Source organism: Sinocyclocheilus rhinocerous, unplaced genomic scaffold (assembly GCF_001515625.1).
Source record: "Sinocyclocheilus rhinocerous isolate Xijiao unplaced genomic scaffold, SAMN03320098_v1.1 scaffold721, whole genome shotgun sequence".
Lineage (NCBI taxonomy): Eukaryota > Metazoa > Chordata > Actinopteri > Cypriniformes > Cyprinidae > Sinocyclocheilus > Sinocyclocheilus rhinocerous.
Window position 1 is genome coordinate 680,568 of NW_015656165.1, and position 8,114 is coordinate 688,681.

Sequence of the window (8,114 nt, forward strand, 5' to 3'; positions counted from 1 at the left end):
ATTCGGCCAATCACAATGCATTGGATAGCTGGCCAATCACAGCTCACCTCGCCTTTTCAGAACGATGAGCTTTGTAAAAATCGACGCGTTTCAGAAAGGCTGGGGGATAGAGGAGAAACAATAATGTACAGTATGTGGAAAATAATGTGTTTTTTTAACCTTAAACCGCATAAACACATTTCATTACACCAAATACACAAAATAATGTTCTTTTTAGCAACATCATATGACCCTTTTAACAGGCTCATGTCTGGCCCACAGTGGGCCATCATGGGATTAATGTGGGCAGTCCCATAGTGTAGGCTGCTCACAGAGAGCCTGCGGTGAGCCCAAAGCTGTGGGCCTCCCCTGGGCAAGCCCAAACCGGGCCTGTTTAGGTTTGGTGTGGGCTGGCCCTAGCCCACTGTGCCCGCAAAAAGCCAGCATGGGCCCCGCAAGGACATGTTTGCAGGGTAGTGATTCTAGTGCACTTACTGACCAGAGCAGCCAGGCTGAGATGAGGCAGGTGGAAAGAGAAAAAGGAAAACCTCTGGCAGGTCATAAAGCAGGGAACCGAAGAGGAGAAGATCAGACCAGCAGTCTGGTTCGGAATCTGCAAGTCACTTCCTCACCTCTGGGTTTTATTCTCTGGCATCACTTGGAGAGACATCCAGAGATGATGACCAACCTGGACCTTCTCACTCCAACAACAGTGAGGCCAGAGCACCTGCTGACCATTTCAGCCAGAGTGAGTCAAGGCAGGAGGGGAACAGAAAAGGGAAGGTTTCGGACAGCCCAAACACTCAAAGCAAAAGGAGTAGCTCAGACCACCAGTCTGATTCAGATTCTCCAGTCACTCCATCACCATTGGGTTTAATCCTTTAGTATACTTTAGAGAAACATCCAGACATGATGACCAGCCTGGACCTTCTCACCAAGATATCACAGAGGTCAGACCTAGAGCATTCAGTGCACCTGCTGGCCAGAGCACGGATATGTTGAGACACAGAGGCATTAGAAAAAAGAAAACTTCTCATCGCCCAAACACCCAAAACAAATGGAGGAGATCACACCCCCTGTCTGATTCTTTAGACCAAGAAGAATCTCTGCCGACTCACGCTAAGCAGTTTCCATTCACTGTTTGCGTTTTAATTACCACAAATCAGTTTGGACTCAAACAATGTGATTATTGTTCATGAGTCAAGCGCCCGGCCACTCAAGTAGACATGCAATCTGCATGAGGGAATGATCAAAAAAGGAAGTCGCATTTCATATTAGGGGAGAGTGGGGTAAGTTGAGCTAGTAGGTAAGTTGACCCACCCCCTGTATCTTGGCAACTGTACACTTTTGCTGTCATGTGACCTTGTATTTTGGAACCATTCATCATTTCTGCCAGACTGTGAAAAGGAGAAACACATGGGATGAGTGAAAGGCACCCATTTACTTTAAAAACTTTCACATTTTATGGCTGTTACATCAAAGCTAATTTATCCAGGTCTAAAAAAATATTCATAATGCATATAGGTGATTTAGCAACATATAATACCATGCAAATCATTTAGCTAAATGCCTGAATTGGCAAACTAGATAGTTTTTTATAAAATGGCAGCTATAGGGCTGTAACGAATCATCCACTGAAGGCGAGCGTAAGTGAGAACCCAAGTGCAGTTTTATTTACAGGTGATATCCAAACAAGAAACACAGACTTGACTTGACTTGACTTGACCAGACATAGCAGGAGCAGACTTGACATAAACAGACTAGACTCACCAACAGCGGGTTAAATACATTCAATACACGACGAGGGCACAATGGGAACATGAAGCTACTTATAGGAAACAAGAGGGTCACATGACAAGAACAAACCAATGGGAAACAAGACACATGACTAAGACAACCAATCAGAACATGACACAATGAACAGGGGAACCAATGGCATGAATACATGAGGGCAAGGGAAGCATGACACAAACAGGGACCATGAAACAATTACAAAATAGAAGACATGGAAAACATGAACATGAAACAAAACACCACATTACAAGGGCAAAGTGAGCCAAATGCTGTGGGGTAAATTGAGCCAGCATTTTTACTCACCCTACCATCACACACTGAAGTTAAGGAAAATCTCTGAAGTATAATCTGGTATTTTAATGTGATGGTTTAGTTTATCATATAAATACATATTTTATGTAGTTTATTTGATAGGGACAGTATACAAGTGCACCAAATCCTTCTCTGATAAGAACCAGAAGATGCTTTTCATCACATTAATCATATATATTTTTCCACATGTAGTCCCTAATGGCCTCTTCGACATTGCAGAAAAGCTACCATGCCAAGAATCTTTTGACTAAAATGTTAATTAGTTTCTGTTACATTTATTCCTTCATTCTAATTCAGTTTTTATTTAATTTTACTCAACATGCTCTCTGTTTAGTCCGTTTTTGGGAAGGTTACAACTTTGATGTTCAACATTTTTGTTCATAAATGCAAACAATTACAGATTGAAATTAAAGATTTGGTTGGTTTTATGTTGTTTAAGTTAGCTTTAAGACAAGAAATGTGACTGTTTGTAAAATGAAATTTGATTAATAAATTAGTTTTTAAAAGAGGTAAATTATCTTTAAAATTTCACATAGGTTTGAATCAGATTCAGTTAGATGGATAGTTTACACCCAGATGGTGCATCTTACCCACGGACTCGGATCAGCTTACCCCTAACCTGGGGCAAATTGAGCCACGGGAACACTTTATTTTTCATAAGAAGCCATATTTTTTAGAACCCTTTGTCATAGATACATTTTGATTATTTAAAATGATAGGAAACATCCTGAAAGTACTTTAGATACTTTCATTGTACTTCTGGCTAAATTTTCCCTTATCTTGAGTACCACATAAGTGGCTCATCTTACCCCACTCTCCTCTATAAGCTAATGCTAAATTGAGAAAAAAATAAAAACATTTTACATTTAAATAACTTCTGGCATGTTCTTAACCTTAGACCTCATTGAAACACAAAATCACCAACAAAGTCTTAAGCACCAAAAGCAGCCCATACTAATTCCCTAAGTTCCTTTTAATTGAAAAATACTTTTCATTTATTCATACATGGTTGCAACAACATTTTAGTTACACTTTGAAGTGCCGTTGTTTAAAAATGCTTTACTGACGTTTCATAGACATTCAGTTTTAAGATGTATATATGTATCTAACTTCTTAACAAAAAACAAAAAAAAGTTTGAAGAGAGGTTTATGGTATATTTACGTTACTACACCACTGCAGTCACAATTCTATAGTGGTACAATCTGGTATAATGTGTGCACCATTTTTTTTTGTATGACAATTAAAATAGTACATAAATAGGTTAAGCAAAACAAATGTGTATATGTACACATAGATAACCTTAAGACTAACATATTGATACTAACACCCAAACAACTTTAATTTTGATTTCATGGGGACTTTAAATACACAGGATAACGAGGGAATTGGGAGGAACACAGGTGAACAGAATCACTAATTAAGAGACAACGAGGACAGGAACAGGAACGACCAAATAAGGGCACATGAGGGAGAAACTGGGTCACGGGGAGCACATGGGAGCAAAACACAAAGACAGTCCAATCCTGACAGTTATATTTCATCTGCAACAACAACAAAGTGAACTTTTATAAAGATACATTTGGTCATTAACTTTTAAATGCTTTATTATGCAAACACACACAAAATAGGGCACAATGTACTGGTTTAAGATGAAGGATTTTTTTGTATTAAATTCTTACAGGTGTTTCACCTGTATTTTGAATTTTGCACTGCATTGTGTGTGTGTTTTTTCTACATGTGGAAAAATATATATGATTAATGTGATAAGAACCAGAAGATGCTTTTCATCACATTAATCATATATATTTTTCCACATGTAGTCCCTAATGGCCTCTTCGACATTGCAGAAAAGCTACCATGCCAAGAATCTTTTGACTAAAATGTTAATTAGTTTCTGTTACATTTATTCCTTCATTCTAATTCAGTTTTTATTTAATTTTACTCAACATGCTCTCTGTTTAGTCCGTTTTTGGGAAGGTTACAACTTTGATGTTCAACATTTTTGTTCATAAATGCAAACAATTACAGATTGAAATTAAAGATTTGGTTGGTTTTATGTTGTTTAAGTTAGCTTTAAGACAAGAAATGTGACTGTTTGTAAAATGAAATTTGATTAATAAATTAGTTTTTAAAAGAGGTAAATTATCTTTAAAATTTCACATAGGTTTGAATCAGATTCAGTTAGATGGATAGTTTACACCCAGATGGTGCATCTTACCCACGGACTCGGATCAGCTTACCCCTAACCTGGGGCAAATTGAGCCACGGGAACACTTTATTTTTCATAAGAAGCCATATTTTTTAGAACCCTTTGTCATAGATATATTTTGATTATTTAAAATGATAGGAAACATCCTGAAAGTACTTTAGATACTTTCATTGTACTTCTGGCTAAATTTTCCCTTATCTTGAGTACCACATAAGTGGCTCATCTTACCCCACTCTCCTCTATAAGCTAATGCTAAATTGAGAAAAAAATAAAAACATTTTACATTTAAATAACTTCTGGCATGTTCTTAACCTTAGACCTCATTGAAACACAAAATCACCAACAAAGTCTTAAGCACCAAAAGCAGCCCATACTAATTCCCTAAGTTCCTTTTAATTGAAAAATACTTTTCATTCATTCATACATGGTTGCAACAACATTTTAGTTACACTTTGAAGTGCCGTTGTTTAAAAATGCTTTACTGACGTTTCATAGACATTCAGTTTTAAGATGTATATATGTATCTAACTTCTTAACAAAAAACAAAAAAAAGTTTGAAGAGAGGTTTATGGTATATTTACGTTACTACACCACTGCAGTCACAATTCTATAGTGGTACAATCTGGTATAATGTGTGCACCATTTTTTTTTGTATGACAATTAAAATAGTACATAAATAGGTTAAGCAAAACAAATGTGTATATGTACACATAGATAACCTTAAGACTAACATATTGATACTAACACCCAAACAACTTTAATTTTGATTTCATGGGGACTTTAAATACACAGGATAACGAGGGAATTGGGAGGAACACAGGTGAACAGAATCACTAATTAAGAGACAACGAGGACAGGAACAGGAACGACCAAATAAGGGCACATGAGGGAGAAACTGGGTCACGGGGAGCACATGGGAGCAAAACACAAAGACAGTCCAATCCTGACAGTTATATTTCATCTGCAACAACAACAAAGTGAACTTTTATAAAGATACATTTGGTCATTAACTTTTAAATGCTTTATTATGCAAACACACACAAAATAGGGCACAATGTACTGGTTTAAGATGAAGGATTTTTTTGTATTAAATTCTTACAGGTGTTTCACCTGTATTTTGAATTTTGCACTGCATTGTGTGTGTGTTTTAGGATTAATGGAAATGTCTGTACAAATGTCCTAGTAAAAAACAAAATACCTGTACAGCTTCTGTTTGTTTTTGTTGTTGTTGTTTTTTTGTTTTTTGTTTGCATGAGGAGAGTTCTCAGCATGACAGACATGTGCCTGGCAGATCAACGTGCCTCTTCATTTCTTTCCAATATGGTAGAAATTGAATGAAATGAAATGTGGATGATGATAACTGTGACAATATGATTGACAGGCCAGTTTAAATGGTGACAGGATGCATGTAACTAAACAACAGAGCAGTCCGTGAGAGATGTTATAATGACGAAGTGGTATGTCCCAAAGCATGCCTACTATTGTGCTACACACACAAAAGTACTTTTTCTTCACAAAAAGTACATATGCAAATTAGGACGCAGCATTATGCTTTATTATTATGTTTTTTTTTTTTAATGAAGATCCAGTATTTGGCACCTACTGCACCAGTTTGCATCAAAATTTCTGTTCAGATCGGCTCCAGCACAGTCTTTGTTAGTTGAGTGTTTTTTCATCCACATACGATCCTCTTTAGGTAAATAATAAATAAAAGCCGTGAGGGTCTTTTAGAATTCAGAGTACTGTGTTAAATTTGGATCAAGCAAAAGCCTTTTTTTTTTCTTTTTACACATGCACAACTACATGTACTATTACAATTCCAACAGCATATTAATTGCACTGTAATAATAAGAATAATAATAGTTTTAGCATATTACTGTTGTCCATGTGTACTTGTATCCATCTGGGTTCATGACTGCCAAGATGTAAGCATCCATATTATTCAAAATCTCTGTGATTTCAGTGTCCTGGTTGTAAAATGTTAGTGCCTAGAAAAGAAAAAAACAAATCCATTGAATTAAATTTCTAACTGTACAATGACCCAAAGAACATGGCCAAAACTATGCTATGTGGCCACTCTAGTGCACATAACCAAGATCTTGACATCTGCATTGAAGATTGGCAAAAGATATACAGTTGAAACACGCAAGCTCAAACAGATGTAGGACACTTCAAAACAATTTAATGGCTCATGATTTAATCCAAACCATGCGCAAGTGGAAAATAGAGATTTGTAAAGTGAAATGGATTAAGTACAAAGAAGTTGGTGAAGAAGCTGAGTATGAAGAAAGTGTAGTTTAAAGCACACCGTATAACAGTTTAGGTTAAGATAATGCTGAAAAGAGATTAGTTTAGTTTAGTTTAGCCTCCTGACTACCAGGAAAAAATAGTTTGTGAATTTAGTATTTTGTCATGTCATAACATTGTTTAGAGCACAAGAAACATTTTCAAAAATAACATTTTTGAAAAATTATATTTTATTCATATGTTATGCCATGTCCTCTGTAGAGGACATCGGGACTTTCAAAAGTCCTGTTTTTAAAAAAATAAAAAGACATGAATAGACATGAAAAGGCAAAAAGAGTGGGATTTTTGTTTTAACCAGAAATCAATTTAATTTTTTTATACCAAACTTTATATAAAGATGATTCTCAACTATGTTATGAGAGATATTTTTAAAAACATCATTTGGTATCTCTGGAAAGCCATGAATGTGCTCTGTACAGGACATCCAGACTGTACATCCAGAAACTGTGACATGTAACGTCTCAGAGAAATCGCTAAAACATAATGTCCTCTACAGAGGACAAAACTCCATAGCCGGTAGTCAGGAGGTTAGAGCTTTATTAATCCCCTTGGGGCAGACTGTCGTGGCGCTTCACATATACAATCAACAATTAAACACACATACATTAAACATACTTACATAATTGACAAACCACATGCAAAAGGCTGGAGCGATCCACTCCCGCGCATGAATACCACAGTCAATCCACATGCCCTGTTCACCTCATCCCTCCTGCCTGACAGCTGCAGCATGAAGACATTAACTATGAATGTGTCTGTAATGTGTTCTGAAAAATACATTCAAGCAATGCTCAGATCTCTAGTATATAAATCAACCTTAATACAACGAGTGTACCTTCAGAACATAGAGTGGCCATTTTTCAGTGGATGAGCCCATAAGAATTACTTTCACCATGCCTGAATGTTCTTGGTTGGTCCTGTTTAACCAGTAATAGATCTGAGACAAAGGTTTGGTCAAATTGGGTATGATTTTAAAAAGAAATCCAAAAGTTGAGGTGAATTTTCTCATTTTTGTCAGCTTACATCTTCTAAAGAATGATATATCTCATAGAACACGCCTCCGGGGATCCGACGTATCATTTCTGGTCTGCATCTCAATTAGTGCTAGTGTGTTTTCCAAAAGCACTCTTCAAAAATATCAAAAGCACGATTTGAGTCTTATGAATCAAGGAGTTGCTTTTCAACGTATACAGACACCTTTTAGATAGTGAAATTAGTAAATATAAATGTAAATACAGGGTCCCACTTTATATTAAGTGGCCCTAATACCTGTGTACTTACATAGTAACTAGATGTGTATGTAGTATGTAACCACAGTGTAAGTACACATTGGTACATAGTATCTACAGCTGTAAGGTCCACACACTTGGCCCAAGGAAGGTATCCAGTGAATGGATGAAGGTTACTTGCGTGTTCGGTCTTTTCAGCGCGCAGAGTTATTCAATTTAGGTTTAACTCAAATCTGACTCCATTTTATTATCACCTCGAATTTAGGTTGAAAGGCAAATTGGT

The 8,114-nt window shown here is 36.5% G+C and overlaps 1 pseudogene; it reads right to left on the reverse strand.

Annotated features, from left to right (window-relative positions):
- Nucleotides 1-5,871: 5,871 nt before the first annotated feature.
- The window catches only part of LOC107719746 (carboxypeptidase B2-like), a 3,448-nt pseudogene continuing 1,205 nt past the window's right edge, over nucleotides 5,872-8,114 (reverse strand).